This window comes from Myotis nattereri (genome assembly GCF_964212035.1).
Source record: "Myotis nattereri genome assembly, chromosome: 4".
Classification (NCBI taxonomy): Eukaryota; Metazoa; Chordata; class Mammalia; order Chiroptera; family Vespertilionidae; genus Myotis; species Myotis nattereri.
Window position 1 is genome coordinate 99,701,176 of NC_138079.1, and position 19,280 is coordinate 99,720,455.

The 19,280-nt window shown below is 42.9% G+C and overlaps 1 protein-coding gene and 1 pseudogene across 2 annotated transcripts in view; one reads left to right on the forward strand and one right to left on the reverse strand.

Annotated features, from left to right (window-relative positions):
* The window catches only part of ADCY9 (adenylate cyclase 9), a gene marked incomplete at its 5' end in the record, with an annotated part of 141,118 nt that overhangs the window by 73,026 nt on the left and 48,812 nt on the right, over window positions 1–19,280 (forward strand). The window lies entirely within an intron of this gene.
* On the reverse strand, window positions 9,386–9,828 carry LOC308517563 (calmodulin-like; annotated as a pseudogene). The gene has a single exon. The product of its transcript is annotated as a calmodulin-like (transcript).

Consider the following 19,280-nt stretch of genomic DNA (forward strand, 5'->3'; position numbering starts at 1 on the left):
TTTGTACATCTCCTCAGAGTTCCTTTTTATTTGCTAGATGGAGTGCTGCCCAATTCATGACTCATTGAATAAATCTAATTAGACCTTCAAAAAAACACTTCATTCGTTTTTCTGGCTGAATACTATTTCATTGTATGGATAGATAATCAGTTGATGGACCTTTGGGGTGTTTCCACTTTTGGGCTGTTATGAATAATGCTGTTATGAATATCAGTGTACAAATTATTGTGTGGACATATGTGTTCATTTCTCTTGGATATATACCTAGCAGTAGAATCATTGGCAACCCATATTATAACTCTGTGTTTAACATTTTGAAGAACTGCCAGAGTGTTTTCTCTAGTGGCTACAGCACCATTTTACATTCCCACCAGCAGTATATGAAGATTGTATTTCTCTTCACCCCTGCTCACACTTGTTATTGTCTGTCTTTTTAATTATAGCCATCTTAGTGGGTGTGAAGTCGTATCTCATTGTGGTTTTTATTTGCATTTCCCTGATAGCTAAGGATGTTAAGTATCTTTTCATGTGCTTTATTGGCCATTTGTAATTCTTGAGAGAACTGTCTATTCATACTACTCTTTGCCTTTTTAAAAATTGGGTTATTTGATGTTTTATTGTTCACCATAAGAGTCCACTATATACTTCATCTCCAGACATTCACAGCATATCACATCACTTCACTCTCCTGTCTTCTCTGGCTTTTCCTTCATAACAGGCTTTAATTTGTGAGTTGATTAATTGGTGCATCAACTTACCTACTCATTTATATATTTATTCAACAGATATTTGATTGCCTTAGTTGTGCCTTTGCTATTTCTTTGCCTTCTTAGTGCTATTCTGGAAGAGCTAGCTCCTACTGCCATGTTTGGCTGGTAGTTAATTGTTAGAGGTGGGTTTATTTTGTTAATCCTCACCCGAGGATATTTTTTCCATTGATTTTTACATCTTCTTGAAGACTCTAGGTACTTTACTTTGAGAGCACAGTCTGAACCTCACATCACCTGACGTGGCACCTTCTCAGAGACAGGCATACCTCACGAGTCCTATATTCCTGCCCTCACTCCCCTAAAGTCTATAAGTAGGTGTGTCTATCTTTTCTTCTTTACAGAAGTTTGCCTCCTTTTGGTAATGTCCAGTCTCTTCACTTGAGTTATGGGTTTTCTCTTCTCTCTTCAGCAACTTTGTTCCTTTAGCTACCTTCCTTTTTGCACATCTTTTCTTTTTCTTAAAATACTCACCCAAAGATATGTTTTTATTGATTTTTGAGAGAGGTGAAGGGGAGAGAGAGAGAGAGAGAGAGAGAGAGAATCAATGTGAGAGAGAAACATCAATCAGTTGCCTCCTTTATGCACCCCACTGAGGATCGACCCTGCAACCTAGGTATGTGCCCCGACTGGGAGTCAAACCCTAAACCTTTTGGTGTATGGGACGATGCTCCAACTGAACCACCAGGCCCGAGCTTCCTGCATCTTTAATCCTTCACCTCTCCTGGACCATTCCGTCAGGCCACAACGTTCCCTAGCATCTCTGCCCTGCAGAAGTCCTCCAAGGTGCCACATTACCCCATTTCTCTGCCATACTCATGTCTAGACTTCTCTAAAGAATTAACCACAATCCTTTTCTTGACTTCACCACTCACATGTCAGCCCACCCAGGGTGGCCTGTGCCACCACCACCCCAATGCATCACTACTTGGCATTGCACTGACGGCCTTCATCCTGTTTGTGTGACTGTTGTCTCACCTCCCTTGTCCTCGCACGTCTTTATTTGATTCCCCTTCCCCACTGTTTTTGACAGTGAAGATCCTCAGGCTTATTTCCTGGCTCTCTCCTTTATCATCCTTTTCGTGGGTGGTGGTAGTGACATCCCATCTCTCTGAGTGGGATGATGTGGCTGCCTCACTGAAATCTTCACTTAGTAATTTCACAGGCATCTTATCTCAAAGGGCCCAAAACTAAGCTTCCCATTTTGTTCTCCAAACCTTTACCTCCCTGGTCTTACCCCGTAAATGTATCGTCATCCATTTACTGAAGGCAGAATCTGAGGAGTTACCCTTGTTCCCTTATCTCACCCCCACATCAAGTCTATGGGCACATCCTGTCGGTTCTGTCTGGATGTTATATCCTGAATCTGCCTGCTTCTATCCTGTTGTCTTTCTAGGCAGGGCCACTCTTACCCTTGGCCTGAACCACAGCCACAACCTTGGATTGAGTCCCTGACACTACTTTTGAAGCCTCCCAAACCATTTACCACCTACAATTGAGTGGGTTTTTTAAAAAGCAAGCCAGCCATGTGGGACCGTGAGTAAGATCCTGGAACTGAAATCAGACCCCCCTCCCCCCGCCCCCAAAAAAGGGTGAAATTTGAATAAAGTCTATAGTTGAGTTAATAATATTGTATTAGTGTGAATTTCCTGTTCTTGATTATTTTTCTATGCTTGATGTAGTACCGTACGACATTAACATTAGGACACGTTGGGTGAGGAATATGAAGGAATTCCTTGCATAATATTTGCAACTTTTCTGTATGTCTAAGTTTAGTTCAAATTTAAAAGTTCTTAAAAATTAAAATGTAAAAAAAGAAGGTAGGATTGTGTGTACTCCCATGCTTAAAACTCTACTGAGGCCTTCCACAAGCCTAGCACATAACAGAGTGTTCTTGATGTCGAATGCCACACTTAACTTCTTTACTTTGCTTCAGCAACAGTGGCCCTTTCAGCCAGGTGACGACATGACGATCTTTTCCACACACACTGATCCCTCCATCCAGTGTTGACCTCCTCAGACCCACAACCAAGATCAGCTCCTTCTCACCAATGACGTCTCCACTTCAACACCATTTTTTCTTCAGGGTCTTCCCTAACTCCCGTATCCAGACTAGCTCCCCACTGACTATTGTTCTCCATTGCAGAAACCTTTAATTTTCTTTATGGTCCTTATCCAAAGCTGGTGACTAGTGCAGTTGTTTATGCTAGTTTCATGGAGTCAGTGATGGTGAATGTCACACTCGTAGTTTTATCTTAGTGTCTAGCCTGGCATGTAGCAGGTGCTCAGATTGAATCAATAAACAATTCCTTGTTCTGTGTTGCGTAAGAAAAGTTTACTGTATAATTCGTTCTCCAGAGAAGTTCCAGTACTTGTAGTGCTTCATTCTGCCCTTCCTTGATGTTAATGCTGTTTGCAAATGGACCACTACTGCAGAGATGTGACTCAGTTCTTCACCTATTTGAATGCCCTTTGTGCTAGGTGTTCATCTAGGTACTGTGGGTACTAAGATTAATAAGACACAGTCAAATAGAAGGTATTATTAGCATTTATAATAGGCTACCCTCAATGTAGGCAGATTTCAGGAGCTCATCTGTTGAAAGAATGAATAGAATATGTTAAGAAATCATTTTCTTTTAAATTGCTGCAGATATACACACCTCATATGTTATATTTACCATTACGCCATAGATACACACATACAACCTTGGGGAATCTTCAGTCTTTCAGATAGCCTCAGACTGTTTCTCCCTTGGGAAGGAAAAGGATGGGCAGGAAAAGGATGAGCAGAGGACGATGGGATTTATGACCTCTCTTAGAGCATGGGGCTCTGTTCCTGCCCTGCCTTTGACAGGTACCCACTGGAGTATCCTGAGGTGGCTTGATGAAAGGCTACACAGAGGGGTGTTTGGGAAATTGTTAGAGGTGGGTTTATTTTGTTAATCCTCACCCAAGGATATTTTTTCCATTGATTTTTAGAGAGAGTAGAAGGGAGGGGGGAGTAGGAGAGAGAGCGAAAGAGAGAGAAAAAAAACATCAATGTGAAAGAGACACATCGATTGATTGCCTCTGGCACACATCCCCACTGAGGCCCAGGGACTGAACCTGCAACTCAGGTACATGACTTTGACTGGGAATCAAACCTGCAACCCTCTGGTGCGCAGGCCTACGCTCTAGCCACTGAAGCAAGCTGACCAGGGCATTAGAGGTGTTTTTTATGGTCTCAGTGATTAAGGATTATATTTTGTCCATGAATTTAATTTTATTCAAGATGGTACAGAAGACATTACAAATTAAGTAGGTAATAAAAATGCAATAAAAAAGAGCCATTGGATCTGATGAGGTTGAGAACTCATGGTTCACCCTCTGGTTTCCTTAAGGCAGTGGTTCTCAACCTGTGGGTCGCGGCCCCTTTGGCGGTCGAATGACCCTTTCACAGGGGTCGCCTAAGACCATTCTGCATATCAGATATTTACATTAAGATTCATAACAGTAGCAACATTACAGTTATGAAGTAGCAACGAAAATAATTTTATGGTTGGGTCACAATATGAGGAACTGTATTTAAAGGGCTAGAAGGTTGAGAAACACTGCCTTAAGGTGTTATAATTCCTCAGGGAAAGGAATTAAAAAGAACCAACAGGAAAAAAAAAAGAACCAACAGGAATGTCATGATTTATGATGGTCCCCAGATGAGGTAGAGCCTGCTACTGGGCCTGCCACTTTGGCAGGGAGGCACCATCAGGCAGTGCTTTGCAGAAACTTTGGGTGTTGATGATACAGGAATTTCTGGGATATGAGTAGGGGACCAGATGTTGTTATCTGTATTTATGTTAGGAAGGCACAATATGCAAATCAGTCGGCTGCAGGGGTGAATTCCTTGACCACTGGTAGCTTGATAGCAGTGGGCAGGGTGTGGTCCCTGGTGCTCTCAGCAACAACACATCATGTGTGATTTCACAGTGCTCAAGAGATCTGAAGTCACATAGACTGCTGTGGATGTTCCGACAGTAATTGGCAGGAGAGAGGAGACCCTGGAGTAAATGGGATCTTTGAGGGGAGAAGGAGAAATGAAGTTGGCCGAGGTGACTAGAGCCGTGGTCGGCAAACTGCGGCTCGCGAGCCACATGCGGCTCTTTGGCCCCTTGAGTGTGGCTCTTCCACAAAATACCACGTGCGGGTGCACGTACAGCAGGATTGAAACTTCGTGGCCCATGTGCACAAGTCAGTTTTTGGCCTGGGCGAGTCTATTTTGAAGAAGTACTGTTGATATTTGGCTCTGTTGACTAATGAGTTTGCCGACCACTGGGCTAGAGTGAGTTTACCCGCTTCTTGAATTTGCCTATGGCTGAGGCCTCAGCAGAAGAGACTGTACAGCAACACTGCTCCTGAAACACCTTCACCCGCCCTGTTCTCGATGGTTTGTGCCAAATCTTATTAGCATAGTGGCTGTGTGCCTAGTTAAACATTCAAGCCCCAAGGAGTCAGAGAAAACCTCCCCCGCCCTCTCCCTCCTCCCCCCAAATGGTAATTTGTTCAGTCGTGTGTTTTACTACATGTAATGGGTGTGAAAGATCAGAGAGTTTGGTGTCCGGTTTACAAACTGCTTTTAAGTATCATGTAAAATTTAAAGGGCATTAAAAAGTGGAAAATACGGCATATCTTATAAATACTCACATTAAAAACATTTTTAGGAATAATATATGTCAAGCAAGATTGATCTTTATATAGCTGAGCTCTGAATTAGATTTTTGAACCAATTTTTCAACCCACATTTGTTGCTAATTCATTCCTTTCCTCCACTAAGGAAGGATCTAGATCGTCATTGTTCAACATGGCAGCAGCTAGCCATATGTAGCTATTTCAAATTTAAGTTACAATTCAAACTATTAGAAATTTGGTTCTTCACTCATACTAGCCATATTTCAAGTCCTCAGTAGCCATGCGTGGCTAGGGGCCACTGAACTAATAACTAGTATTATTACACATTTCCATTTTTGCAGAAAGTTCTCTTGACAATCTGGGTCTAGATTCTTTATACACTCCATAACCCACTTCCTGTGTTATCTCATCACTTGCAGTTGCTTTCAGGGGTTTGATGAAAGCTTCTCCAGTTTTCTGGAACCATCTGGAACTCTCTTCCAAATCCACCTCTCATATTCCTTGAAGCCCAGCTCTATATAGCTGAAATGTTAGGGCCAAGCCATATTGCTGAGTGGGCCAATGTCTGTTCCTCACCTGGCTATGAGTCAATCTGGTTCTGATCTATTCCTTGGGACCCCCTGTCCAATTATTTACTTGCAAGAAGTGGCAGGCATATTGGCCTAAACCTATAGCAGTCATGAGGATTTCCTTAACCAGGGATAATGAAGTTGTCACCTCTCAGCCTGGTTAACTTATAATTTGAAGACCTCTTCTTATATTATGTACTAGTGGCCCGGTGCACAAAATTCGTGCAAGGGGGGGGTGTCCCTCAGTCCGGCCTTCACCTTCTCCAATCTGGGACCGCTGGCTCCTAACCGCTCACCTGCCTGCCTCCCTGATCACCCCAACCACTCTGCATGCCAGCTTGATCGCTCCTAACTGCCCCACCCCTGCCGGCCTGCTCACCCCCAACTGCTCCCCCTGCTGGCCTGCTCGCCCCCAACTGCCCCCCCCTGCTGGCCTGCTCGCCCCCAACTGCCGCCCCCTGCCGGTCTGCTCACCCCCAACTGTCCCCTGCTGCTGGCCTGCTTGCCTCCAACTTCCCCCCTCTGCTGGCCTACTCACTCCCAACTGCACCCCCCTGCTGGCCTGCTCACCCCCAATTGCCCCCCCTGCCGGCCAGCTCATCCCCAACTGCCCCCCCCATGCTTGCCCCCAACTACCCCCCCTGCCGGCCTACTCACCCCCAACTGCACTCCTGTGTCAGCCTGATCACCCTAACCGCCTCTGCCTCAGCCCCGCCACCATGGCTTTGTCTGGAAGGATGTCTGGAAAGTCTCCTGGAAGGTCTCCCAATCTAATTAGCATATTACCCTTTTATTAGTATAAATACTTTGAATATCTTACAATTTTATTTGTCAATGATACCTCAATAAAACTGAAAATTAAGCTATAAAAAGAAACATACAAAAATATACTAAAATATTAACAGGACAGTAGAATTATGGAAAACATTCACTTTCTATACTTCTGATGAGGACTCAAAGTATGCCTTTTTTTATTTCTCTATTTTGGTTTTTCCATTTTAATATGTTTTTGTGGTGCCTAGCCTGTCACCTTCCCTGACTTTGATTTCTTTGACTTTTTTTCAGCAACTTTTCTTCCATCCTTGAGCTCCATTTCTGATTTCTTTTTTTACTGGTTTCCACAAATTCAGTTTCTTTCTTACATTTAATTTATGACATATTCTTTGAATCAATGGTATTTTATGTTAAGTATAATTTTACCCTATTTATTTATAACATTTCTCTCTTATTTTAAATAAAACACAGAGTTAATAGTTGGTGTTAACTAACCTAATACTTGAAGCTTTTCTTTTTTGAATTGTGGTATAATTGTGGAAAACTTAAAGAGTTTTAAAAATAAATGTCTGAAGATCATGCATATGGATGACTATGGATTAATCTCAAACATATTGCTGGACCAAAAAAAGCAACTTTCAGAAGAATACTTGTAAAATGATGTCATGTATGTAAATTAAAAAAGCATATTGATACTTTTTTTTTAAATTTTTATGTTTTTTGAAAACCTAAAGCAGTGCATGGGGATGAGCACCATGGCAGTGGCATTCCGGGTCGCACATGGCAAGCCTGGATGGCAGCTAGCAGCGGGGCAGGCCGCAGATTGCACTGTCCCACCCTGCCTGCAGTATGCAAATTTAACGGCCATCTTTGTTGGGTTAATTTGCATACTCTTCTGATTGGCTGATGGGTATAGTGAAGGTACGGTCAATTAGCATCTTTGTCTTTTATTAGTGTAGACTAGAGGCCCGGTGCACAAAATTTGTGCATGGATAGGGTCCCAGGCCTGTCCAGCAATCAGGGCTGATGGGGGCTTTCCGGCTGCCAGCTGGGCCCTCCCTTCCCCAGCTGCTAGCTGCTGGCCGGGGCCTTCCTTCATTCTGTGCTGCCCCCTGGTGGTCAGTGTACATCATAGCGAACGATCAAACTCCCGGTCTCTGGGTCAAACTCCCGAGGGGAGACTTTGCATATTAGCCTTTTATATATATAGATGTTTCTATGTCTAAAATAATTTGTCATCAATTCAGAAATTCATGCTTATTTTAAACACAAAGTAAATAATATCTGATATAGAAAGTGAAAATAAATGAGAAAAATTTCTATTATAGAAAGTGAATGTTTTTCATAATCCTACTAGAGGCCCGGTACACGAAATCTGTGCACTGGGAGAGGGGTTCCCCTCAGCCCGGTCTGTGCCCTATCGCAGTCTGGTAGCCCTTGGGGGATTCTGACTGACGGGCATCCTTAGAGCTGCCACAGAGGTGAGAGAGGCTCCCGCCCCTGCCTCTGTGCTTGCCAGCCGTGAGCCCGGCTCAGGGCTTCTGGCTGATGGCACAACCCCTGTGGGAGCACACTGACCACCAGGGGGCAGCTCCTTCATTGAGCATCTGCCCCCTGGTGGTCAGTGCACGTCATAGTGACCGGTTGTTTCGCCATTCAGTCGATTTGCATATTAGCCTTTTATTATATAGGATTATCCTGTTAATATTTTGGTGTATTTCTTTCTATCTTTTTTTTTTTTTAAGATAATGGCTTTTTTATTGGAAAAAGAAATAAATAAAAAGACTAGCATTTAGAACTTGGAATGGACGTAAATATTTCTTGAACAGGAATGCTGATGATTGTGGTAAAGTTCACAGCCACAGATTACCTCTGCTGGCTCCAAGTCATGGCTCAGAAGGTTTTGAAAACAGAGTCTAAAAATGCTCCCTTGGTAAAAGTTTCTTTTAAAAAATTTGTGTGAATGGTGACAGCCTGATACCCATTTCAGTCTAGTACAATGTAGACAACACTAAACCAATACACGTGGGAATGCCACCAGGTTGTGTCACATGGTTGGGGCACATGGAATTGCAAGAGGACCATCCTGCTACTGGGGCTACGTCTCAGACAGTTTTTTCTTCACCCATTTTTCTACACACATCCTGAGCTAAACAATTTTAAATGTGTTTGTTTTCAGTAAGCCAGCTATAACAATTTATACTAACAAAATGAACTAGAACCCATTTGAATAGGTTTTGTTTTTTCACTTTTTGTTTTTAATACAAATGCCTACCTGTGCTCAATTGTCAAGCTGCATGCATGAAAAACTGGCCAGCCCAAACAGTGTATTAATCATTAACAAATGGAACTGCAAGGAGTCCACTACATGCTTCCTTATGATTAAGGGAGTACAAGTATTTATATTGTAAAACTGGTGGGTAGCTTGATCTTTAGGAGACATGACCACCAACCAACACATGCAGATAATTTTGTGTATGTGGACAGAAGGTACTTTTGACATTTAGTTTTGCTATGTAGAAACAAAATAAGTAAATGATTTTTTTTTTTTTGTAAGAGGTAAGTAAAATACTCAATTTGATTTTTCTGGGGGCAGGAAGTGAAAGTAGGTTTTCATTTTTCAGTCATCATCTGTATGAATTCTTTATAGTTGATTTGCCCACCTCCATCAATATCTCCTTCTCTGATCATTTCATCTACTTCTTCAATTTTTCTCCTATGTTTGTCATAACATGATGTAGTTCTGCCACACTGATGTAACCATTGCCATCCCTGTCAAATACTAGAAATGTCCTGTGGATTTTTTCTTCATTGTCTGTATCTTTCCTTTTTCTAGCCATCATAGTAAAAAATTCTGGAAAGTCAGTGATGCCATTACCGTTGCATCCACTTTATTGATTATATCCTGCAATTTGGCTTCTGTTAGGTTCTGACCCAGTAACCTCAGGACAGTACCAAGTTCCTTTGTTGTGATGGTAACATCACTATCTTTGTCAAATAGGGAGAAAGCTTCCTTGAATTCCAGCAATCTGTTCTTTGGTCAGCTGATCTGCCATGTTGCTAGTGAAGGGAGGAAGAACAGAGGGATCGAGGATGGCTGCACCAGCTCAGGGTCCGTGACGGGGTGGGTGGGGGTGCCTCTGCTGCTGCTGCTGATGCTAAGGCGTGGTGTGTGCTGAGCACTGTGCCCTGCCGCTGGCACCTCCCTCTGCACCACTGTCCTACTGCAAGTAGGTGTCACAGTCTGCAAAACTCCCAGCACAAATGCCCTGGTGTATTTTTGTATATATATATTTTTTAACTAAAATTTCCAGCTTTATTGAGGTATAAATATATATATTTATCTGTATATATATAAAACCCAAATACGCAAATAGACCAAACAGTGGAACAACTGAACAACCGAACAACTGGTTGCTATGACATGCGCTGACCACCCGGGGGTGTGCGCGGAACATGGCAGGCGATGGCAGCAGGCGGCAGAGCGTGGAACATGGTGGGCATCGGCTGCGGCGGTATGGTGGAGCAGGTGAGCAGGGACGCCAAACCAAGGCAGGGCGCCGGTCACTGCCATCGGGGTGAGCCTCTGGTGGTTACTGAAAATTGTTTGCTCCCGTGCGCCACGGTCCTGCCCAGTGCTCACACCCGCTGCCGGCGCCGGCCCTGCTCACACCCACTGCCAGCGCCAGCCCCCCCTTGCACCTGCTTCCAGCACCGGAACTGCCGCTCGCACCTTCTGCCAGCGCTCGGCGCCAGCCCTGATTGTTCAGTGCCGTCACCAGGTGCAAGCTGAGGGCTTCTCCACCTCCCCCTGCTCCTGAGGGGCGATTGGGGCAGCAGATGCTGCACCCACTGATGGCACCGGCCCCAATTGCTCCGTGCCATCAGCGGGTGCGAGCCGAGCCAGCGCAGTCAGCACGTGGGAATGGCGGTGGCAGAAGTGGGGCTGCTGGCAGACGGGACCAGGGGCTCCTGCAGGAGGGGCTGGGCGGGGTCATGGAGGATAGGCTGAGACCTGCCCCTGTGCCCACCGCAGCCTCGCCGTGGCCCACAGTTCTTTCAAGGTGCATGAATTTGTGTACTGGGCCCCTAGTTGACAAATAAAAGTCTAAGATATTTAAAGTGTACATTGTGATTTGATACACATGTACATTGTGTAAGGATTCTCCCATCTAGTTAACACTTATGCAAAACACTCATCAAAAGAGAAAATCTTTCTAAAATATATTTTATTGAGATAGAGAGTTAGAAACATCGATGAGCTGCCTCCTGCACACCTCCCACTGGGGATGTGCCCGCAACCAAGGTACATGCCCTTAACTGGAATCGGACCTGGGACCTTTCAGTCCGCAGGCCGACGCTCTATCCACTGAGCCAAACCAGTTACGGCAAAAGAGAAAATCTTGATGTGAGTTAAAAACTGATTGACTTGAAAAGTGAGGAAATGCACATCCATCACCTCACTTCACACCTCTTCTTTTGTGTGTATGAGAATTTAAGCTCTATACCAGGGGTGGGCAAACTTTTTGACTCGAGGGCCACAATGGGTTCTTAAACTGGACCGGAGGGCCGGAACAAAAGCATGGATGGAGTGTTTGTGTGAACTAATATAAATTCAAAGTAAACATCATTACATTAAAGGGTACGGTCTTTTTTTTTTTTTTAGTTTTATTCATTTCAAACGGGCCGGATCCGGCCCGCGGGCTGTAGTTTGCCCATGGCTGCTCTATACTCTTAGCAAATTTCAATCGTATAATACAGAGTTATCAACCATAGTCATCATGTCTTATGTTACATCCTCAGACCTTGTATTTTTGTGTTCTTTTTAAAAAATATATATATATTTTATTGGTTTTTTACAGAGAGGAAGGGAGAGGGATAGAGTTAGAAACATCGATGAGAGAGAAACATCGATCAGCTGCCTCCTGCACACCCCCTACTGACGATGTGCCCACAACCAAGGTACATGCCCTTGACCGGAATCGAACCTGGGACCCTTCAGTCCGCAGGCTGACGCTCTGTCCACTGAGCCAAACCGGTCAGGGCTATTTCTGTGTTCTTAATGTAGTCAGAGTAACACTTCGTTTCTTTCCCAGATGTTAGCTGCTCTTCATGTCTTCCTTTCTCCAAATACTCATCAGCACGTTTGGGACCTGCTTGCTGGAGGGTTTGGAACCTTCCTTCCCAGGGAGTCTGAATGCCTGGGCCTTCTTCTGCCCACTTCCATCTGTCCTTCAGATTTGTAGCAGAGCCCCACTTTCCATTCTAAGACAAGGGAGCTTCTGGAAACTCATCCCCCTTTTTGTGAGAGGCTGTAGACTGCAGCTCCAGGTCATGTTTCGTACAAGTCACACCTCTGCATGTCGATGTGCCCCAGAGCCCCCATCCCTTGTCCTCTGCTCATAAATGGGTACTCACCATTCAGTGCCTTGGTTTTGCTTTCAGTTTTGCTTCTTTGAGGGTCTACACCATAGCTGTGATTTTCTTGAGGCATAAATTACAGCCACATGCCATGCAAATTCAGAAAGCCTTAATTTGAGTTGGAAACTGGTCGACTTGAAAAGTGAAATCCACAGCAAGCATGTGACTGTGCTGGAAATGTGATTCCTCTCTGAAGCTGGCGTGGGAGAGCGAATCACCTAGCCAGTGACCTCTGGAGTGGCAGAGCGGCCCCACTCTTGACTTCTCTCCTCTATTGCCCAGCAACACTTTTAAGGCTTTTAGAAACATACCACACAAACAAAACGAATTCTTCTGAGGAAGGTGTAAAATAGAAAGACTGCCTCCAGTGCTGAAGTGAATTGAGAGACATTGGAGATATCTAAGAAGATACTGTTTCTTTTTAACAGTTTTTTGTTATTGTTGTCCTTACCTGGGTATATGTTTATTGATTCTAGAGAGGGGAGGGAGGGAGGGAGGGAGGGAGAGAGGTTAGGGGGGGAGAGAGAGAGAGAGAGAGAGAGAGAGAGAGAGAGAGAGAGAGAGAGAGAGAGAGAGAGAAAGAAAGAAAGAAAGAAAGAAAGAAAGAAAGAAAGAAAGAAAGAAAGAAAGAAAGAAAGAAAGAAAGAATCAAAAGAAAGAAACATTAGTGGGTACACACCCTGACCGGGCATTGAACCCGCAACCTTTTGATGTACAGGACAATGCTCCAACCAACTGAAAATATTGTTTCTTGATGAGAAAATAGAGGTTTTAGGTTTCTTAGTTATTTGGCTTGAGCAAGTCTGCCATGTGCTCTTTGGGAACACGAAATGCAGTTTGGGGAACTGTTTCAATCAGTGCTCCAGCCATTGTCAAATCACTCATCCAAAGAGAGAAAGCCTTGATTTGAGTTGAAAACTGGTCGACTTGAAAAGTGAAATCCACAGCAAGCATGTGACTGTGCTGGAAATGTGATTTGGGAACAAGCCAGAAGCCAGGATAAACATTTCCACGAAGTAACAGGGTGCTGGTGTGGCTACTCCCAGGAAAAGCCCATCAGGAATGATGAGAATTGTGTATTTTGCTTTGCATAATATGTTTCCAGGTGAGGTAGGGTGAGCTTGGCTAGGTTGCCTTTCTTTTCAGCTGAAGATCCTCACAGGAAGTGTCAGTGTGGGTAGCATTGCCCCTGCATCAGAAGAAGATGCCTTTTCAAATAAATGTCCTCGTGGATGAAAAGGAGACAACGGTGTTCAAGCCAGCCAGGGAAGCCTGAGCCTTCTGCTTTGTGGAGGCAGAGGCAGGCGTGACGTGACGCTCAGGCCGCCTTGCTGTGCTGTGCGGGGAGCCCTTTCTGTCGTGGGGGAAAGGGTTGGCAATCTAAGAGGAAAGCTTGGGTGTCAGCCCAGCTTTTCTGGACTAGACTGCAGCAGTGAGAGTTGCAAATTTGATGATTCTTGGAGATACCGTGTGAAGGTCAAGCTTTTGTTTTGTTTTGTTTAATTCCTCCCAGGCTTCTAAACTCTGGTCATGTTGAATTTTTAGTTCTTCAAGGTTATTTAGCCTTAGTTATTTGATTTTCCATCCTAGCTCTCCCACGTTATCTATTTTGAAGCCTTTATTTTTAATATTTTTCTTTTACCTGACACTGCCCACTCATTTTCCTTGAATTCCCAATGATGTTTCTTACTGGCTTTATTTTATTTCTTCTCTGAATCTGGGAACTATTGTTGCTTCTAGCTGAAGTTCACATAGCTTTATTTTTTCTCTTTTTTAAAAAAACAGCTTGATTGAGGTATAATTTACATACTATATAATTCATTCCTCTGAAGTATACAATTCAGTGGTTTTTAGTATGTTCACAAAGTTGTGAAAGTATTACCACAATCTAATTTTAGAACATTTTCATCCCCCCAAAAAGAAACCCTGTACCCATTAACAGTTGCTTCCCACCTCTCTCTTTACCTTCCACACCTCTGGCAACTACTAGTCTACTTTCTGTCTCTATAGATTTGCCTATTCCAGTGGTCGGCAAACCACAGCTCGCAAGCCACATGCAGCTCTTTGGCCCCTTGAGTGTGGCTCTTCCACAAAATACCACATGTGGGCGCGCACGTACAGTGCGATTGAAACTTCGTGGCCCATGCGCAGAAGTCGGTTTTCGGAAAGGAGATAGACAAACAGTATACAAGACGAGTGTGGATGGGAGAGTTGGAAGGGGTCGACCTCAGCGAACGTGCCTCAATCAGATTGAGGCCATCTTAGGAGTACCCTAATTAAGTTAATAACAATGTACCTACCTATATAGTTTAAGTTTAAAAAATTTGGCTCTCAAAAGAAATTTCAGTCATTGTACTGTTGATATTTGGCTCTGTTGACTAATGAGTTTGCCGACCACTGGCCTATATTATGGACATTTCATATAAATGGAAACATAAAGTATGTGTCCTTTTGTGACTGGGTTTTTACTTAGCATCCTATGGCTTTATTTCTATTTTCAATGTATTCTGATTTTTGGTTTTATTTTTCAATTATTTAGCTCCCACCTATTCTCAGATTTTAAGTTGAGTCTTTCATTTATCTTTTTCCTAGAATCTATTTTCCATTGTCTGTGTTATGTACTTAAAACTTTAATTCTTAAAAGTAAATATTACTAGTAATTTTTAAACTCTTAGTTTAACTAGTAAAATCTTTAACAATTCTTTCTCAGTTCTCAGGGGAAAAGACTACAGTCTGTGACTCTTCTTGTATTTGCTTCAGGAGTAACCCGACATACTCTCTTCTGTGTGACGGCATTCCATGTTATCATTTGGTGAATAACAATGTATTAGTTGTTAGTCTGTTTTAGTTCCCATCACCTTTCCTTCTAGCTCTCTTGTTTTATAGCCTCTTCTGATTATTTAAACTCTATTATATTACAATATTCCAAGATAGTTATCATAGATCTTCGTTTTTCTCTCTTCTCACCATAAAATGCCTTTTGTCACTTCTGAACTGCCTGTCAGCCCATAGAGTTGAATTCATGTAATTATTTCTTCTTGTAGATGTGTGTCATCACCTCCTTATTATCCTCACGTTCACTGCCACCCTCCCACTCTCCGATTTAATTTTTATGAGCATTACTTCATGCCCTTTCTTCACTTGCTTTGAGTTACTCCTGAGTATTCCTGAAGACTCTCTAAGGAAAAGCACCGCCTTTCCCTTTTTATGTGCATTAACACATGTAACCTCACAATATCCCGTTGAGATGATTTTGTTATTAGTGTTTCACTTTGTAGATGAGGGAACTGAAGTTGCGTGTTTAAGTCACAGTTTTCAACTGCACTCGGTCTCTGAAGTCAGGGTACTCTTTTTTTCTTATCCGTTTCTTTCAACACTTAGCCCAGGTCCTAACCCTCAGTAAATACTCAATAAATATTTAATTGGTTGGATAAATGAATTAGTGAATGAGCAAATGAATGAATGATATACTACTTGGTAAGCTGTTCATGGGTATGTGAAATGTTATCTTTCAGAGGTTTTGTTTCTGTAGCCTTTGTGAAGGCTAATATTAAGTCATAATTCAGGAATCTTTTAGAGGTGGGAGGAATGGGACTCGCACAATGTTAATACCCAGCAACATAGCATTTAACAGAGTAGCATTTATTAATGCCAAGTATGGAGGGTGAGAGGAAGACAGTGCATGGGAACATGGTCACGAAGTGGTTGTCTGGCCACTCATATTTGGCCATGATGGTAGCTTATTTACCCATTACTGGTAGAGAGAGGGAGCTGAGCGCAGAAAGCACCCGATTCAGTAGCAGGATAGAGGGAGAGGGAGAGGAAGTATGTTCTTCTAAAAGTTTGTTTTTTTGCCCTGGCTGGACGACTCCGTTGGACATCATCATGTACACTAAAAAGTTGTGGGTTCAATTCCCAGTCAGGGCACATTCTTAGGTTGTGGATTCAATCCCCAATTGCAGCGCATATGGGAGGCACTCGGTTGATGTTTCCCCTCTCTCTTTCTTTCTCCTCTTCATCCTCCTTCTCCCACCCTCTCTCCCTCTTTCCCTCCCTCCCTACCTTCCTCTCTCTAAAAATCAACAAAACCATACCCTCAGGTAAGGATTAAAAATTTGATTTGTTCTGCTTAAGATTAAGTCAAGATCAGGTTACCCAGGCATGGTACCTACCTTTGGTTTCTTTCACCTGCTTGGAAAAATCTGCCTCATATTTTATTGCTTGGGACTTCAGTTTTTAGAAAGAGGTTAAGTTTCACTGCTAGTCATTTGCTGTAGGAACTTGTGGTTTATTGTCAAGTGTTGGAACAACCAGGATGAATCAATTCTTGTGATTAGTTGTTTTACGTAAGAGTAGAAAGGACTTAGACCCACCCAGAGTATTGTAATGTCAACAAAATGAAAAACGTTATTGTTGTTTTTCCACCAAAACTTTTGGTCTTCTTAAGCAGGAGCTGTAGGTAATTATGAAATAACCTACCTATAATTTTGTACGCCTGAGTTATTTGGTAGATTAATATTAAGAGCACTTTTAATCTTTATTTTTCTTATTGACTAACTAGATTTTAGCTTCAGTAATCTTCATGCTACTCAGCCGTTACAGACCTAGTTATGAGGAAAACTGCAATACAAAATGAAGTAACTTTTTAGATTGTGTATGAACTAACCCAATCTGATTGCCTCTCTTATGTTTATTGTTTCAAATCACTGGTGATGCAAGCTTCTAGGCGCTTGTTATATTATGCTGCTAGTTTCCAGGGCTGCATCTCCAAACATTCTTTTCTTCCTGATTATTCTCTTCTTCTTGTTGAGTTGACAGTCAGGTCCTTAATTCTTTGTGATTCAGGATATCTCACTCCAAAGCAAGTGTCCCACAGCAAAGGATCAAGATACAGAAAAGAGGCCAGAATAGTCTTTCTTTTCCAAACTGAACTATGGCGTTCACTCAAATTACCCTCAGTTCACCAAAACTAAGCACCAGCTGTGTGTGCAAGGCAGCTCTTGTCCTGAAAGACTTGATGATATACTTAAGGCTTAAGAATGTTAACCACGCCACTCTCCTCGAAACAAGCAGCCAGAGACAAGCTCCTCCGTCAGACAGGAGCCCAGTGGGGACCGTGTAACCCCACCCTTCAGCCTCTGTAAAATTAGGCTGATGAAAACCATAAATGCTGGTGAGGTTTAAAATCAATTACCAGGAAGGAATATAAGAAATCTTATTAATTACTTTCCTGTTTCATTATACTTAATAAAAATCATTTAGCTGCCTTATTTTGACCTTCTGCTCATGAAGAACCATTCTTATGAACTTGGACCTCAGGATTCACGTGTGTGGTTACTCATTAAATCCTTATCTTTTATAAACTCTATCAGACTTGACAAGGCTGGAACTCAGTCACTCAGACCTAATACATTTCCTGGGTATTTCACATCAGGCAGCTAAGCTCTGCCTTACTGTATCATGCTGATGTCCCTCTAGTTTTGGCAAAAGGTTTCACTTTAAATTTAGCTTTATATTGAAACATAAATAAAAAGATACTTAATTTGTTCACCAATTTTGCTTGCCGTGGACACATATATATGTTTGACCTTGGGAACACGAGGGGTAGTGTGTCATCACTACAAGTTGGCCATTGGGGGGCTTCCTAAAGAAAAATTCAAGTTAGAAACAAATTTGGAGCAATTATTGATTTAACCATTTTGCATATGCTTTTGTACATAGGAGCATGAAAAAGACTCCAGTGATGAGCAGGTCAAACATCCACATCTATATATATATAAAAGGCTAATATGCTAAGTGTCCAACCATCTGACTGGTCACTATGATGCACACTGACCACCAGGGGGCAGATACTCAGCGCAGGAGCTGACATGACATGCACTGGCCATTTAAAGAGAAATGGCACTGCAGACCTGGTGCCCACAAAGCAACACTCAGCTTCCCCCAAGTGGGACACAGGCCCTGCCACCACCCCGGAATGACAGCCCATCAAACCGCAGCCAACGCTGCTGAGACCCCATGGCGCAAAATGCAGCCCACAGCCCAGCCCAACCCAGAAACGGTCGCTGTGGGCGCCGGGTAATGACATCACATAGCAACACCCAGCTTTCTCTCCCTAGTGACTAGCCTCCTGGAGTTTCTTCAGCCCAGAAACACAACTTGCTTTATAGCCAGGTGCAAACATTTTACACTTTAACCAAATGTCTGTGAAGTGTTTTCCCATGTCCATCTCATGATCCTCACAGAAGTCCTGGAGAAGGTAGATAGGAGACTTAGTGGAATCCTATTTTCTTTTCATTAGCCAGAAAGTGGAAATTAAGAAAGCTGAGAAACTTGACCTGACTGAAAAGAAGTAAGAAATGGTGGACATTGAAAATGACTTCAGGTTTTCTCACTGTGCAGAATATAGTCAAACACTGCTGCAGTTAAATATTTTACCCTTTGTTCTGCCTGTGTGATCTACAATAATAATCTGCTTCATGTTGCTATTTACTGCTGTGTTACTGACACTTACCTGAAAGAGAAGTTGGGGTGCTTCACTGGGCTGGAAAAAGTTTAGCTACATCAGAAAGCAGGTCTAATTAAGCAAGTTTATTCTAAATCTGTATATATAAAAGGCTAAGTTGACTTACACACGCACGATACATATAAAGCTCTCGCTGGTGCCCATCGTATGTGTGTGTTTCAATCTGTCATTGTCGATTGTGAATTTGGTTGACACTTCTATTATAGAGAAAGGGTGAATAGCGATATTAAAATATTTCTTTTAATTAATTTCCTTTCAATGTGCATGAATTCATGCACTGGGCCACTAGTTGATAATAATAGTTAAGGTTACTGAGTTCTTACTATGTGCCAGGCACTGTTGTAAAGCCTCCATGTGTGTTAATTGTTTAATCCTCACGTGAGCCGGGTGGGATGAATCCTGTTTTTAGCCTCACCTCAGGAGGAAACCGAGATGCAGAGGGCTGGGGTATCTCACTCCAGGTCATGCAGTGAAGAGGTGGTGGGGACTGAATCTGAAGTTACTCTGCAGAAGCCACGCCCTTACCCATCTCTCTAGGGCCTGCTGTAGAAGCGTTGTGCT